Source organism: Dermacentor andersoni, chromosome 1 (assembly GCF_023375885.2).
Source record: "Dermacentor andersoni chromosome 1, qqDerAnde1_hic_scaffold, whole genome shotgun sequence".
NCBI lineage: Eukaryota > Metazoa > Arthropoda > Arachnida > Ixodida > Ixodidae > Dermacentor > Dermacentor andersoni.
In genome coordinates this window covers 145,934,705-145,952,956 of record NC_092814.1, presented here as the reverse complement: position 1 = coordinate 145,952,956, position 18,252 = coordinate 145,934,705, and the positions used below count along the sequence as shown (strand labels likewise).

Here is an 18,252-nt window from a genome sequence, read left to right as displayed (position 1 = left end):
AGGAACCTTGCCCTCCTGCCAGGACTCGTTATAGATATTAAGAAGCGTACTTCGGGCCCGTTCACCAAAGTGACATAGCATACGGTAAGATATGTCATCCGCATTAGGCGACGACGACCGATTACATAGGGCGAGCGCCGCGTCAAGCTTTTGCGTTGTGAAAGGCAGATCCATGCGTGAATCTCGTTAGTCTGGAATATGGTTCAATGTAAGCAAACCTGTGCAAGTTGGCTGGCCTGCAATATAGCACAGAAGTCTTCCGCCACATCGATTTCTTGTTGGCGCTGGAATAGTGCTAGGGCCTTAAACGGAAAGCGCTGTTCCGGAACAGAACGTAGACCTCGCACAGTTCTCCATATTTGAGATATCGGTTTGCGGGGATCTAGCGACGCCCAAAATTTCGACCACCACTGTGCCTCTAGTTTATCAATGCGGCGTTGTATTTTATCTTGTATTCGCCGCGCTGTTCTCAGATCCTGAATTGACTTAGTGCGTCGGTATTTTCTTTCAGTGTGACGGCGAATTGTACGAAGCTGCTCCAATTCCAGGTTGAATTCAGAGTACCTTGGAGAACAGGTGAGTGCGCGCGTGGCCGTCTGTGCCGTTTTCTTGATAGCTTGTTTAAGTCCACAAGAGAGGCCTTTGTGACAAGCAGCCTCTATCTGAGATTTAGAAATTAGTCCAATATATATATATATATATATATATATATATATATATATATATATATATTTCTTTATTTCGTCATTCATCATTAGTACAGAAGGAGGTCCTGGTCCCGGAGTTACAAGAACTGTCAGGGGGACCTCCTCTTAGTAATTTAACATTGCATGAATTAATACATTTTGGCAACATAGCAGCGACAGAGATCAGAAAACGCGAAGTTAATGAAAAAATAAACAAATACAAAAAGTTGCTTACAATAATTGAAGTTCAAAACAAGCAAATGAAACCGATACAGCGTATGAATAAATAAATATGTAGTATTTGACACGTTATGGAACATAGGAATGACACATGTCAAAGAACACGGGGTTAATGTAACAGATAATTAGAAATAAATATATGCTTACAATACGCAAAGTACAAATGTTATATAGACTATGCGACAAAAAATTTGAAATGCCTAAGAAAGGAGAAAAAAGAAAACAAAGGAAGATATAGAATAACCAGTAAATAAAGGCTGTCGATACAATAGGTAAGTACAGAACCATTGAAGACTAGGAAATAGATTTGTACACAATATATACTTATAGTAATGAATCAGTAGCCAGTAGTGTCGTTAGTAAATATTTCTTCGTCTCTCTCCTGAATGTTAATGTTGTGCGGCAGGCTTTAATATGGGGTGGTAGATTGTTCCAGTATTTAATGGCCGTAAAAAGGGAAGTAAACATTCCATAATTAGTGTTTATTCGAGGAAGTAAAGAATTGTTGTTAGAGGAAAATCTCGTATTGTTAGTGCTGGTAAGAGCAGAGTTATTAAATGCATCTAAAATTATTTCATGATTTAGTGTGCGGTATATTAGTAAAACCAATTTGAGCTGGAGCATGTAACGTAATGGTAGTATTTTTAAGGAACTGAAAATTGGTACTGCATGTGACATGTAACTAGAGAAATTAATGATCCTCAAGGCTTGATTTTGTAAATGTTGTAAATGTATTATGTGCGAGCAATATGTGTTTCCCCAAACTGAGATGCAGTATTGTAAGTGACAGTGAATAAATGCGTGATAAAGTGAAGTTCTAACGTTTTGTGGAAAATACGATCGCGTTAGGATTAGTACTCTTATTCCAAAGGCAATTTTTTTTGAGACCATGTCAGCATGCAAGTTAAATTTAAGTTGGGGGTCAAGTTTGACGCCAAGGAAGACAACTTCATGTGCAGGTGAGAGAACATGAGTTTGTAAGACGAGCGGTGGCGCGGGAGCGATGACGCGTTTATGTGTATGAAAAAGCATAAACTGAGTTTTCGAAGGGTTGATCTGAAGTTTGTAACTTGTGCACCACGCAGATAAGTTGCTTAGGTCAGAATTTAGTCGTTTTATTACAGTATTTATGCATTTGCTATTAGTAAATATAGTCGTGTCGTCAGCATATAGAATAGATGAAGTACTGGTTAAACAGTGAGGAAGATCATTAATGTACACTAGGAAAAGTAAAGGGCCTAAAAGTGAGCCTTGTGGGACACCCTTAGTGACTGGTTTAGTACGTGAAAGTGAACCTCCGAAATTTACAACTTGAGTTCTGTTAGTCAAATAACTGCGGATGAGCGTAAGAGCTGGGCCACGAATGCCCAGAGCTTCTAACTTGTAAGAAAGGATGTTATGACAGATGGTGTCAAATGCTTTACTGAAGTCAATGAAAACTGAACCAACAATATGGGAGTTGTCAAGGGCATGTTTTATTTTGTCAGTGAATGATGTTATAGCTGTTTCAGTCGAATAACCTTTACGAAACCCGTGTTGTTCAGGCGAGAGAAGATTAAATTTGTGAAAGTAGTTTGTTAAGCGGGTTACAAGTAGTTTCTCAATGACTTTGCTAAAAAAAGATAGCATGCAGATAGGACGGTAGTTTGAAATTAATTCTTTGTTACCTTTATTTAATATAGGAGTTATTTTACCGTGTTCTAATTCGTCGGGGAAAACGCCTGTTATGAACATGCAGTTAACAATGTGCGCGAGTACATCGGCGATATGAGATGATACTAATTTGATTTTAGAAGGTTGTAAGTTATCAAGGCCAAGACCTGTAGTTCGTAAACTAGCGATGGAATCGGATACTTCTTTGGGTGATGTAGGGAACAAGTAAAATGAATAAGGGGTTTGCCTGAGTACTGGCTGTGGTATACTGTCTAGTGAATGATCATGTGTAGGACAGAAAAAAGTATTGAATTCATTTGCGATATCAGTGGCTTCCTTTACTACCCTTGTTCCTGTATTAAGTTGGTTCAGTGCGTGGTTTGGTGAAGACAGATGAAGAAAGGACCTAATGGTATCCCAGGTTTTGCGGGTGTTATTTGTGTGTTTAACAATCGTTTTCTCAAAGTAGGAACGCTTGGCTTCTTTCAAGAGTCTGGTAAGTGTGTTAGAATGAGTTATGTACCGCGACTTTAAAGTTACATTAAAAGGTTGGCGTTTTATTTTTTTATGGAGGTTATCACGTTTTTTAATACTTCTTAAGAGGGATCCTGTTATCCATGGGTTTCTAGGGGCGGAGAACCAGTGAGTATTTTGTGTTAGGCTAGTACATTGCGAGTACACGCTTTTAACTTTGTTGTTAAATTGTTCGAATGCCAGGATTGGGTCTGTTATAGAAAGAATCGGGTTCCAGTCGATTTCAGCAATTTGACTAATGAACTTAGTGGTGTGAAATTTTGCCGTCTTTATGTTTCGTTGGTACGGTGTGTTAATAGACTTTAATAGAACGAATATGGGATAGTGGTCTGTTATGGGAACAGTGACTACGCCAGCACATTGCTCTAGGTGTAAGTTTGATAATACATGATCTATTAAAGAGTGAGATCCGGACGGAGGACATCTTGTGGGTACGGTTATTAATGAATCTAGGCCATATCCCGCATAGCAGTTGGTATAATTAGACCAGTGACTATCATTGGGGTTAGTAATATCTATGTTTATGTCATCGAGGATGACAATATTTTTGTTTTCGTTTGTAATGATGTTCAAGATAGCATCTAGTTGAGAACAAAAGTTTGCAGAGCAAGATGATGGGGAACGGTATACTGATCCAATTATTGTGTTTATACTGTTAGCTGAAAGAAAAGTTTTATCGAATTCCAAAAATACAGATTCAACGTTAGGGCAAGAGAAAGATAGATCATGGCGACGGTGATATGGATGGTTATCTTGGACAAGAATTGCTGAACCACCATACCGAACATCCTTACGGACACATACTTCCATTGTGTATCCGGGTATACCAAATAGCATGCTATCAGCGTTTGTCAACCATACTTCTGAGAGGCAAATGATAGTGAAAGGGTTATTTAGATTAGAAAAGAAATCTATCATGTTATCATAGTTCTTTGAGAGGCTACGTATGTTGAAGTGTATCAGGGATTTATGGGTGAGCCTGCTGTTATTTAGTGAACGTTTTAGTTCTTTTGAAGAAAAATACATTGTTTAGAATATTTATTTGATTAGATGTAAAAACGGAAGGCTTGGACAGCTACGAGGCGATTAGCGAAAGGTCGCGTGCGCTAGAAATAACGTACACGCGGCCTCCTTCTGTCTTTCGTGCTTTGATGCGGCAGTTGTCCGTCCATAGAAATTTCCAGTTGTGCTGCTTTTTTAGTTCGAGGGCTTGAGCAAACAGACGTTTGTTGTCTTGTGTTAAGTGGTCGTTAATAAAGACCTTCGCCTCTGCAGATGGAGGGAAGCCGAGAGTAGTAGTGTTTAGTCGTGCTTTTCGGGCCTTATTTATGAAATCAGTCTTCTTAGTGCGGGAACAGAAGCGTGCAATTATATGTTTATCCTTCTTCGCAGGGACGCGGTGAACAATGTCTATGTCAGATGGTGCCACAGGGCAGCCAATCTTGTCGCCGATTTTTTGGAGAACAGCGACACAACTCTCGCCCTGTGTGGACGGCACACCCCGGATCTCGACATTGTTTGTACGAGAATACTGCTCGAGGTCCGCTACGCTTCTAGCCAGCTTTTCGTTTTCCTTTGCGAGTGTTTTGTTCTCTGCATTCACAGCGTCACATTTTCCCCTCGATTCTTCGTACAGGTGGTTCATCATGCGCAAACTTTCACGCATTTCTGCGATTTCTTTCCGAAGGGCGTCAACATCGCGAGCAAGTTCTGCATTACTGGGCATTGCTAAAAAACCGCGGGAGTAACCTTGGCAGCAGCAGGCGTGACAAAAGTTAAGAACAAAATTGTAAATGCCGTATAAAAGCGAAGACTAACCTGCGTAACCAAAAAAGTACTGCTTAGTGGTGTGTCCTTGTTGCCACGGCTGCTGCTGCCAAGTGAAGCGCAGGACCAAACGGATCCCTTTTTTGTAGTGCTGGCGGCGCCACAGAGCGGTCCAGTTCAGTGGTAGCGTTGCGAGATGTCACCAGGTGGCCACGGTGATATCGACTGGCGGGGATGGTGGGCGTGAAGTCCACGTGCCAAGATAGCCGTATGCTTGTCAGCACATCGGCGGTGGAAATCAACGCTTGCCGATTACTGTGCTCCGATCTGCGTAACCAAAAAAGTACTGCTTAGTGGTGTGTCCTTGTTGCCACGGCTGCTGCTGCCAAGTATGTATATATATATATATATATATATATATATGCTTCGTATCGTGGGGGACGTATACGTGTTAGACATCTCCTTGATCATCAGGTAAGTGGGGACGTGGTCGCTTCCATACGTTTTAATGTCCAAAAACCACTCAACATTTGTGGCGAAGAATAGCGGCCCAGTTGCCAACATCGCCTACGTCGCACAAGTCTTTTGATCGTCATTAGTGCTGCCGCGTTGAGCCTTGCTTTCTTCACCTGACCAGTAAAAATCTAGACACTTTTCCTTCTTACAGGGGACGGGGGAAAAAAAAGGAAAGAAAAAGAGCACAGAATTGCACAATAAGTTGAGATTTGCGAATATTCAGAAGTTTGAATACAAATCGGATAGCCTTTGTTATTCGATTCGTATTCTTCTCGAGAATTCACTATTCATTACTGCCTAATATTCGTTACGCTCGAATACTACGAGGCGATCATTTTTCAGTTTCCGAAAATTTTAAAAATTGTCTGCTGCAGATGACGCACTTCTAACCCTTGAGCTGCATTATTCAGAGAGGCGGACATTACTTTCACGAGAAATCAAAACACATATTCGGCTAACTAGAAAAAACACAAATTAACTTCTGAATTAATTACTTTAAGGCACATATTGCTTACGAATTCTATCCGATGAGTTGGCAAGGCGTATCCACTTCGAATGACTTTCCAGAATGACACAAGTATGGAGATATGCGCCATAATACTCTCTGTAGAAATTCACCGCTGTTCCACTTACTTTTTTAACAAAGCGCTCTTTTATGCATTAAAGCGCAAAAGTAACTGGAACGCCTATGTATTTCATCCCACACTTTGGGAAACAATATCTCCAAATTTGTGTCATCCTGGAGACTAATTAAAAGTAGCTACGTCTTGCAAACTCACCGGCTACGATTCGCAAATTGCAATATGTGCCGCAAAGTAATCAATTAAGGAGTTCACCTGTAAATGTTTATAAAGTAATTGAAGATGTGTTTCAACTTCTCGTGGTAGTAATTTCCGCCTCTTCGAATAATCCAGCTCATAGACAAGAATTATGACACCGGCTGCAGACCAACTCGAAAAACTCCGGAAAACTTAAAAATTATCACCCCGTTTAGGGGCAACAATCGTTGTTGCAGCCTACAGGGAAAATACTGATGCAAGTGGACACTTTTGCGAGTGATTATGCTGCAGCAGAACCGCGGCTGACGAACCAGTTCCTGAGCGAGCACGCAGGAGATCACTGCTACGCAAAATAGGTTCCAGTCGTTAAATGAGCTCGTCTCTCCTTCCGCAGCGTACGAATTCACTGTTTCCATTCAAGCGAGACAATTTATAATTTGTCCGCTATCACAATGCTTGAGTTCCTTTAATACGACTTTTAATGATCTATATAGTATTGCACTAATTGGCTCTTTAACAAACACTACGTGCATCTTGTGACATGCTCTTGCTTCTCTTTGTTCTCTCTCTCTCTCTTTTATTTTTCATTATGGTCATTGCCATGGGGCGCCAGATACGATCACGTTTCCCTAGCTTCACGTTTGCAGGCTTCCCCGATTACCTGACATCCAGTTGTTAATGGCAGTAAATGTGTCAAATAACCTAAATAACCATATTATTGCCAAACAGGCTCCATGGATGCTTTATATTTCGCTCTGTTTAGAAACGGCAAATGCCTGGTTTTCAATTCCATATTCGAAGGCCGTTTTTCTTCAACGCATTCGATTCGACTAGAAAATTTCGCTGTGTTCGAACACCCTTCAAAATAAGTAAAGAAAGGATAATACGCTTGAACAGTGCTCGAAAGCAGGCATTGTCGTTTAGCGCTTTCAGCCAATGCCAAAAAATGCCAATAGGCGACGACGCGAAGGGTACCAGATCAATTCGTAATGTGCTCAAAGGAAAGTTCATATAGGACCCGCCGTGATTGCTTGTGCTGTGGTGTTGCGCAGCTAAGCACAAGGCCACCGGATCGAATCCCGGCCACGGCGGCCGCATTTCGATGGGAGTGAAATGCGGCAACACCCGTGCACTTAGATTAGGTGCACGTTAAAGAACCCTAGGTGGTCCGAATTATGCTGGAGTCCCTCGCTACGGCGTGCCTAATAATGAGATCGTGGTTCTGGCACGTGAAACCCCGTAACTTAATGTAATTTTTTAAAGTTCATATATTTACAGCACACGATGCTCATGCGCTATAAGGTCCTATAAGGTGCCCGTTGACAGTATTCAAAGACAAACACTCGCGCGCGTTCGCCCTTTCGCTGATCAAGCTGCGCCTTATCGCACCGATGATGTTGAATGCATTCTAAAGACCACGGAAGTTTCTTCCAGTTATCACGACAGATACTGAATAAAAGAAAGAAGCGTTAGTAAGAACGCGCCGCTCTTGCTAAGCGGTCAGTGCTGCTCCTAATCGCGTAATCGTGACGGCATACGTCGCGTTTGGCGGTCAATATAAGCTATCACTTTCCCATCCGACTTGTAGGCAAGTCGCGATGAGAATGCCCATATTGGTATGGAGTAGTCAAGCTGAGCCTACCGCCTTTTTTCAAGAGTTTGCGTAGACAGCTATTAGCACTGGCTTCGGGTTGTGCAGCGTGACCGTTTATTGTACAAGCTGTCTTCTGCTTTTTGTGTTCTTGGGCGCCAGCTACCCGACATCCATCAAGAGACAGATCAGCGGGTCTAATCGTGCGCGATATGGCCTTTAATGTTTTGGCAAGGAAGGTGTACGCACTCCTTAAGCGACCACTGAGTGCACATGTAGCAGTCATCGAAAGTGGGAAACCTAACCAAGGAGGGCGCCGGCGCATCACGCCTTGGAACCCACCGGCGTTAAGAGGAAGCGCAAACCAGCGTGAATCGTTGAGAGTGCCGCAAAACTGCGACACGGCATTTCGTGCCTCTGAACAAGCACTCCGTTGAAATCGGAATAAATCTGCATATCGGCCTCCCCTAACTCACGTCGGGCACGGGGCCGTGCGCAGAGTCCGTAATGGCGGTGTATAGTATCCATGGGTCGGGGGTAAGTGGCGAGCGAAAGCGCCCGCAGACATCGCCAGCGCAGTTCTCCCGTGCAGGAAAACGGCGAATATAGCTCCGGTTGCGGAAAGCGTGCGCTGTGGTGCACCTATACGAGAGCGGACGGCGCCCATGTTCTGTCGATATCAACGCGACGCATCGTGACGCTTCGCTGCGGGCACGCTTTTCCTTCCGGGTCGGCGTTCCGTTTTCTCTGCGCCGATTGTCGGCAGCCGGGAGCATCTTCGTCGAAATGCCGCGCCGCTCGCTGTGGCAGCGTTTTTTTTTTTTTTTTCTGGATGTGGAAAGCACATCTTCAGACACTAAGGTGTCGCCTGGAACGTGAATCGCCTTGTCATGAGCTGTATGTACAGCACGCAATCACGTGAAAAGCACAAGCGAGAGAAAGAGAGAGAGTAAGTGACAAAAGCTCTGCCACTCGGAACTAAGCTTTATTTCGAACATAAATTGGCATATATATATATATATATATATATATATATATATATATATATATATATATATATATATATATATATATATAATGTTATGTTCCTGGTTTTGCGCAGTATGAATAGAGTCAATGTTTTGAAAGTACACATTTATGCAATATATTCCGCCCTCAGACTGATGCACTTGTTACATCGTTGCTTCAGCTTTTCTAGTCCATTTAAGAAAAAACTTGTGACAGGTCGTCTAACCAGCTATTAGCAGCGTGTTTGACATCAACAATATTGTCAAAATAGCGACCCTTCAGGTGTTTCTTCAAGTTAGGAAACAGGTGGTAGTCGGAAAGCGTCAGGTCAGGTGAACAGGAGGTATGATGGACAAATTTTAAACTTTGGGTCTTCAGTTTGGCAGCCACAACTTTGGACGTATGCAAAGGTGCATTGTCCTGCAACAAAAGGATCCCTTTGGTCAACTTTCCCCGGTGTTACGTCTTTACTGCCTCCTTCAACTGCTCCAGGAGGCTGGCATAGTACTCCCCATGGTAGCCCGCAGGCAGGTAGTTCGCCAAAAGAACACCGTCTTTTTCCCATAAAATTGATGCCATGATTTTTCTGACCAATTTATGGGCGCGGAACCTTTTCGGTCGTGGGGACCCGCTGTGACTCAATTCCTTTGACTGTTCCTTGGTTTCTGGTTCATAAATGTGCAGCCAGGTTTCATCCTCGGTCACTCCGAGGGGCCTGATTTTTATTAATCATATCATGAGAAGTCAACAAACAAAGACACCAAGGATAACATAGGGGAAATTACATGTACTTATTAATTGAAACAAAGAAATGATAGATTAATCGCAATAAAAGTGGATGAAAAAGAAACTTGCCGCAGGTGGGGAACGATCCCACTTCTCGCGTTATGCGTGCCACGCGCGTGCGATGCTCTGAGAGCACACTTCTCCCCTAATGTTTGTGACATCTCAGTGTAAATGTCCTTTGCAGACTTTCTCTGGAGACAAAAAAAGTTTCACGACGCCCCGTAACTTCACAGACGGGAAAGTTGCTTGTTCCTCTGCCATCTGAAGTCCTATCTGAAATTAAAATAGCTATAAAAATCAGACACATCTCTCATTTTCACCATTGCTTAACAAGATATCAAGCTTTTATATGGTACCATGTTTATGTTAGAATTCCGAATGCAAGGTGGCAAGGCCTGGAACTTTTCAGCACCCCCTCGTGTCTGTGTGTGTGTGTTTGTGAACAAGAAGAAAGAAAGCCGAGGGGCAAGATTATTATTAGTCAAATCATAAGAAGCCAGCAAACAATGATGCCAAGGACAGCACAGGGGAAATTATCTGCAGTTCTTATGTGAAATAATGAAATCAGAAATAAATGGAAATGAAAGTGGGTGGAAAAACAACTGGCCGCAGGTGGGATACAAACCCACGTCTTCGCATTATGCGTGCTGTGCTCTTACCAAAGGAGATACCACGGTGCCGTTTTCCCATACACTTTCTGGAGTATTTCTGTGTATCTACTAGAACTGTGCCCCTGGAAGTATTAGCCAGCGCCACCACTCACAGCCTTGGTGGCGGACGTGGAACATCCTCTCTGCCGCAGGCGTCACGTCTACATGTACTTTTTAGGTGAAGGCAATAGGGCAAAAATTGACAGTCACTTAGGTATCATTACGTGATTTGAATGCGAAAGCATATGACTTCTGTAATTATTTGATTACGTCCATGATACGTGACATCATACATTGTAACGTGTCCTTCAGAACTCTACCTTAATTCACCTTGTTCTAATTTGTACTAACCTTAATCCATCTTGATCCACTTTAGTTCACCGTCATTCACTTTACCTTAATTCACCTTATTCTAACTTGTTCTAACATTAATTCACTCTAATTCACTTTAATTTGCATTTATTACCCATAACTACAGCTAATTAACGTTGTTATACCATTTAATATATATCCTGTGTTACTACTGACGTCATACAAGATGCTGATGACGTCACTGATGGTGATTATGATCTTTTGTGCCATCGTTTGATCACGCCGAATTTTCTGCCTCATGGGACATTTGCTTTCGCATTAATAAACCCACACCTGCTAGCTGAAGGCATCAAAAGAGCCGGATTCGAGACCCTCGCTATGTAATGAACAAGAAGAAAGAAAACCGAGGGCACGATTGTTATTAGCAGATCATACGAAGCCAACAAATAATGACACCATGGGCACCATAGGGGAAATTATATGTAGTTCCTGAATAAAATAAAGAAATGATAAATAAATCGAAATGAGAGTGGATGGAAGAAAAGAGTGACAGTTTCGCCCGAAAGGCCAAGCGTCGATTGCGATAGCAAATTAGTAGACAGCCATAAGAAGTAAGGATAATAGTTTCATCGGCCATATAAACTTGTAAACATTCGCTTACTAACTAAATTAACAACCATGGTGTCAGCGTGCACAGGCAAACACGCACACATCACTCTCGATGACCGCGGACCCTCGCTTTCAAAACGCTGGCGTAAGGAAGCGCGACAGCAGCAGCGAGCGAAGTGAGCTTCGTGCTGTCTGTCGCTTCAACGCAAGCTGAGCGGCTAGAACACTGCACACGCAAGCTACGAGCCGTCGGCACACCTAGACTCTGCCCCTAAAGCAGATTGCTTTCAAGATAAAGCCCGCGCGACCGCGCCATACGTAGTTGCTGCCAAAGTACAACGCCCCTCCCCCCCTACCTCCCCTCTCCCCGGTGCCATGCGCGCGACGGAAGACGGCGCGCTTCGACCCCGCTTTCTTCCCCCGCGTGCGCGAGGCCACGGTGTTATCGCCCTTGAACTTTATGCGTAACATCATGGCGACGGCCACGGCGACGCCAAAAATGCACCTGGATTGTCTATATATAATTGCTATCACCATATAAACTGGCCGCAGGTGGGATACGAATTCACGTATTCGTGACGCCTGCGGCAGAAATGATGTTCCACATCCGCTGCTGAGGCCCTGGGTGGTGGCGCTGGCTAACTCTCCCAGGTTTAGTTTTAGTAGACAGACATAAATACTCCAAAAAGTGGGCGGGAAAACGGCGCCGCGGTTTCAGCCAGTCCGATGACTGGCTGATACACGCGTCGGTTTGTTTGGCGATCTGAAAAGCCTCGATGGTGTCAATTGCCAGGTCCCTTTGGTGGAAAAGTAGTGCCGTTTCCCAGACTAGCGGCAACAACCATACTTCGAACAATGACCTTCTAGGTGTGAATATTATTTTCCGGTAAGCGTGTGTGTTCCGACAAACATGCGTTGAAACAGCAACTGCAGTTCGGCTAATGGATACATTCGACCGCAGGATACAGGCAAAGAATAAATCATGGAAATCCTACATTTAACAAACGGGGACACGTGCCGAATTTGGTGTTTCCTATCACCACATCGATCCAGTTTGTTTGACAGCTTACGGTCTACCTTAGCACACAGTTTTACAAGTTTGTTGGGTGCAGAAAAAAAAAGATGTCTTCAGGTCACATCGGCTGGCTAAAATCCTGGGGCTATAAACCAACTTGTGCACATACGGTATTAAAACGCGTTTCTTATTCTTTCTTTTACAATGCGCCTTCAGCTAGGGTCCTTACGTATGCACCCAGCCAATGAATGTGTCTGTGCTGTTCGGCGCAATACATGCTCATCGTACCCTTCATTATGTAGTCTGATGACCTGAAAACTTTAATTGATTCTTTCTGGACAATATTTGGCCAAAGCAGCGCGCAATTAAGAATAAGCTTTGCCATTTTAACTACTTTTGAGTGCCCGGAATAGTAGACAAGGAGAGGCTTTTCATACCGTGGGCTCGCACCTAGCAAACGCCAGAGGAGCGACCGCGCTTCATCACAGATTGTGCGGATGTGCCATCCTAGACCCCTTACTACGGCAAGAAAGAACTCCACGCAAATAATTTGTTGGCCTTTGAAAATCGAAATCGTTTACTTATTTTGACCACAGATAAGCAGGGATGTTTTGTTCCACCTTAGGGAATGTTCCATAGAAAGGCAGAAACAGCAGTGAAGATCATTTTCATTCCTGTGAGTTTGAAGTTCAGCCAGAGTAGGGATGAAGCTATGGCTTTACTTTCGGACCATATCTTTGGCGACTTGCATCTGTAGTAATGTGCTGGAAAAACCTGCACCTAGAGCTATCTTTTGGCAGCGAAGACTCATAAACCTGATGTTATTTATCAGGCAATAGTTTTCGAAAGGAATTATTGCAGCTAAACGTCTCGTCGTATTCGAAAAACAAGCTTGGTGTCCTTAGAGGTGTTGGATTCATTTGGACTATAAATCATTAGCTAGTTATCTCAGCGCGTCAAATTATGGAAGGCGCAATATTTTTTTACCCTTCATGGGCAGGATTTATGCTACAGAATTACACACGGTCATTTAACGTCAAGTCTAAGTCAATGAATAACAAAGGATAATGACCAAGGAAACTTTGCTAACAGATGGGATGTAAGATTATTTTTTCCTAATATATATATATATATATATATATATATATATATACCCTGGAATCCACGTTCGTTGAGTATATAGAATGGCAAGCTATATCAGCAGAAATCGGGTGTATGCATTGGGCTGACAGCGGCTCCTATATATATGCTAAACAACAATTTTCATGGCAAAATAGATTTAAAACTTTCGATAGGAACCTCAGCGCTCTTGAACCACTGAGGTTGTGCGCTGAGATTGTACGTATTGTGTACGTATGCGGTTTCAGACGGGTTTTGGGCGTCCTAGGGCAGCCTCAAGCAAGAACGTCACGCACGAAGCCCAGACTGCAGTACGCCTCCTGGCCTGCCAAGCACTCTTAACCCTGCTTGTTCGGCTAGGTGAGTCCTTTCCTGGCAAAGCCTTGCTCAAACGACTTGGCGCTTCTCTGCTGCGATAAATACACTGGGCGTCCTCGGTCTCAAGAGCCCGAAACGAAGGCGACGAGCTGATCCTGCTTCGATGTTCGAGGACGTCAATTACGACCGTACTATTCGTGGGTGCAGGAACATACTAAGAGCATCTGAGACCACATAAATTGCAGCAGTATTTGCACTCTAACCGATTGACACTTCCTTTTGATGCCCGCTGTTTGGCATTCCAGTACTTGCATGTAAATTACCCCAACCAAATGTCTACAAGGGTGGATCGGTCAACATGGATTCCGTTATCTGTACCGCTGCGTATTGAATCTCGTCATTCCATGCTGCATGACCTGTCCATCTGTACCACCTGGTCTCTTCGACTATTGCAATGAGTGCAGCTCTCGCATTGTTCTTCGCAAACGCGTAGAATGGACCCGCACATAACGTACCCGCACATAACGACTCTCGGATCCGAGGTCTAATTCAGCAGCTATATCGTGCCATGCCTCCAAACAAGTTCAGGGGTCAGTCGCTGGCTTTACTTAGAGAAATCACCACCGAAGGGATTAAGATCACATTTTAGTTTATATTTTTGTATGTTGGTGTCACTGGTAACGAAAGAGCAGATATTTTTGCCAATGAAACGCTTTCACTGCACCTAGCGGTGAGAGCTGAGATGAATCACCGAATACCTAAAGATTCGTAGCCACTTTCGATTGCTTTGGACACCGGAGCACCAACCTTCTGTTGTAAAGAGACTTAGCCGCATGCAAGCCACCATGATATAGACCGTAAGAACAGGATCGGTCTACGCTCCAGCATAGTCGGGCGCATTGTTGCTCCATGTAGCAATGAATGCAACGAAGGACGCCATATAGAGCACTTCATCTGGTCCTGCCAGCGCTTCCGGGTGCTGGAAGGAAGAGGCTTTTGGACAGCATGAGAAGAATGCTTCCTCCTGAACGTGTTCGCCTTTCTGGAAGGACTGCCAGTAGTGCGCAAGGAAGTGTCGCCATTCCTCTCGCATTTCTGCGAGGGACTCAATTGATCCACTCAGGCCGGGAGCACACATTCGTGCCACAAAAAGAGATGCTAAGGCGGAGTAATTACCTGCCTATGATTTCCAGGCTAACCCCGCCCGTATACCGTCACCACCCACTTGAAGTCGGTGCGCGCGCCTGGTGAGCATCGTTTGCTGCTGAAGAAGGGCGCTCATCGCTTCGCGACAATTCATGTTATAAAAAGATGGGCTTCAATGCTGCTTGGGGTTAAGTGACTTTTCAATTGCTGCTTCTTCCGAGTCTTTCTTCTATTTTAGCATTGAAAACTATACCGTGGTCCGAGCACTCAAATAAGGATGCCTAGATACACCCATAACAATTCTATAAAGTGAGGCACGCCATGTGGCGTCCTCCTTTTCGCTCAAGCGTTACGTTAACCTGCCTGTACACGGACGCACGGCTTACGTTCTTTAACTCGTGATCACTTTACCACGATGCGCGTTTTCCCCTACATTTCGAAAGCACCACATCGCAGGAATGCACTTAGCTGTCGCATCAAGGCTTCGTAAAGAAGAACGACAGAACAGGGGCTGCTTTCACTTGCAAAGTTGCTAAGAGGCTGTTTGCATCTCGATGCATTCAGGAAACGCACCTCCAGTTCTGTGAGGACATCAAATAGAAAATCTGCGTGATGCCACAACATTCACGAAGATGCATGCATAAATGTTTATATACGTGCACTGGAGCGTCACTAGGTGCTTTGGACAACAGTATACGTTAGGATGGATCACCCAGACGCCTCTCAAAATGTTACGTGATTCAAACTTCAGATGCGCCGTCTGTACGGAGAAGGTTACGTGCACGTGCTAAAGGGCGTTATAACTACTACTGCTACTACTACTACTACTTCTGTTATTATTATTATTATTATTATTATTATTATAATTATTAAACAGCCACATTAACGGAAGTAATAAATATTTTTCTTTCGCGAATGTGCGCCGAACAATTTTTATACTGGCGTGTGCGTTATGCGTATCATCCCTACACACACACACACACACATACACACACACACACACACACACACACATATATATATATATATATATATATATATATATATATATATATATATATATATATATATATATATATAATTTGCAGGGACAACATGGCCACAATTAGCACATGACCGGAAAAGTTGAAGAAGTATGGGAGATACCTTTGCCCTGCAGTGGGCGGGCGTAACCAGGCTGATGATATATATATATATATATAGTTGGGAGACAGATTAACGCCTTGCGACATTGCACAACAGTAGGCAAGTATGAAATGAGTTGCACTTGAATATCATTCTTCCGGAACCACAAGGACGGTGACAAACGCTATTTGTTCGACTGTATGCAATGAATCCAGATTGCTGTTATATCGAAAACTTAAGCCGCCGGCGTTGAGTACTGCAGTTCCTCTGAGGGACTGCCCTGTTGCGTTATATAGGAAGCCATGTTTAACCTAGCAGCCGAGATCGTATCGCGCAACTTGCGGGGGACGCCTCTCTCGCCTCCCCTGACGTTCGTTTTCCTCGCACGACTCTTGAGCCTTTCGAGGTTCGGCTTCCCCCTTGACACAAACGTGATGATGGGAGTTGGTGTTTATTCTTAAACAGCTACGACGAGACATGCCGCGAGTGTTCCGATGCTAGTGCCTCCCGATGACAGGGATAACTAAGGCGCGAGAACAATATATGCTTCCTTTTTTTTCTTCTTTCTTTCTTTTTTTTGTGGGAGGGAGGGGGCGCTTAGTAGCGGTGCGCTACCCCCCCCCCCCCCCCCCCCCCCCAAAGCCCGAGGTCTCGGATCTAATGTGGGCGACGTGAAAAAACGCCCATGTACCATGCATTGGGTGCACGTCAAAGGACCTCAGGTGGTCAAAATTCATCCGGAGTCCCTCACTACGGCGTGCCTCATATTCATGTCGCGGTTTTCGCACGTAAAGCCCAGGAATGTTTTTTATGCGAACGTTATTCACTCAATATCTTTGCTTGGCGAATCCAACTTCCCCAAATGCTCGGCACGTCGTCATCGAAGAACGAACTGTTCTTTGTATATATTTCGGCTAGGTAGTATTCTTGTATAGAGGGGATCAACAAATGCCCTTCTTGCTTTCGCGCTACTGTGTTGTTTTCTTTGTTACCAGGAGCATCTGAGACCTCGCAAACTGCAGGAGTAGTTAAGACAGAAAGTTTGGCTAGTTGGAGCCTAGCTAGATATTTGACACATTTCCAGCGCTTAGTGGAAGAAAACGCACTATAATAATAATAATAATTATTATTATTATTATTATTATTATTATTATTATTATTATTATTGCCACAAAATGTACAAATCTTCGTTACATAGGCCAGAGAATAATAATAATAATAATAATAATAATAATAATAATAATAATCTTTATTACAAATAATCAATTTGTGCATAACATTTTTCTAGGTCTGCCGAAGGCTTCTGCGGGCTTGTATGGCAGAAACCTGGCAGTCAGGGCAATGCATTATGTACCTTATTACATACAAACTAAATGTCAAACTAAAAAAAAAATAAGAAAAACGTATCACAGGTTTTTCAGGTAAACATGCCCAGTAAACAACACTTAATGTTCAAATAAAAACACGTAGCACACAACAACCCTTAAAACTGAGTAAACATGGCACAATATGTAAACAAAGTTACAACCTATCGAGAACAAAAAAAGAAAGAAAAATCGGGAAAACAGCGAAAACAGTCTTACATTCATTTTGGTAAAGATCACACTCCAACAAAAGAAACTTTATACATGTGAAAACTATTCTATCATTGCCTTCAGAGCCTTTTTTAATCCCGACAAATTTGTCTGATTCAGTACACCACTGGGAAGGTTATTAAACAGGTGGGGGATATAGTACCTTCTTTGTCCTTTTCCATAACGAGTTCTTGTCCGAGGAACTACATATCTGGGATGACTACGCAAAGCAACACTTTTATGGACAGGTTCTCGGGAAGCATTGCTCCAGAAATAACGCATCACAATTGTTGAACGAAACAAAGACTCGAAATCGGGCATTTCTAAATCTCGAAATAAGTTATCTGTGGTTTGGTTGTACGCAACACTTTTTAGTATGGTTTTTAATAGGTTGTCAATTTTATGTTTCCAAAATCCGCTGCTATTAAAAAAACAGCAAATGCCGTACCTTATATGCGAGTATAGCCTAAAGCATGCACTATCGCTTTTTTAATCTTGGTAGGTGCATAACTCCTTATACGGTAAAGGATACATGCAACATTACGTAATCCCGCACAAATTCGAGCCATTTGAATATTCCATGATAAGTCAGTCGCAAAGTATACTGCAAGGTACTTGACACTATCCGCATATTGTACTGGGGCACAAACACAGTCTAAGCAATCAGAACCGTGAAGGAAGACATGTTGACTTGTTACAAGAGCCTTAGACGGATTTCTAAAACATACTAATCGAGTTTTCCGAGCACTGACATTTATACGGTTTTTTTAAACCAGTTCATCACATTCTTTATGTCGCTTTGTAGTAAAGCGACAGCTGCTACG

At 43.2% G+C, this 18,252-nt stretch overlaps 1 long non-coding RNA gene across 1 annotated transcript in view; it reads left to right on the top strand.

Moving 5' to 3' along the window:
• The window catches only part of LOC129388003 (uncharacterized), a 71,053-nt gene that overhangs the window by 37,990 nt on the left and 14,811 nt on the right, over positions 1-18,252 (top strand). Inside the window, exon 2 of the long non-coding RNA XR_011892211.1 lies at positions 512-576. This is a non-coding gene — a long non-coding RNA (uncharacterized lncRNA). The remainder of the gene's footprint in view (positions 1-511; positions 577-18,252) is intronic.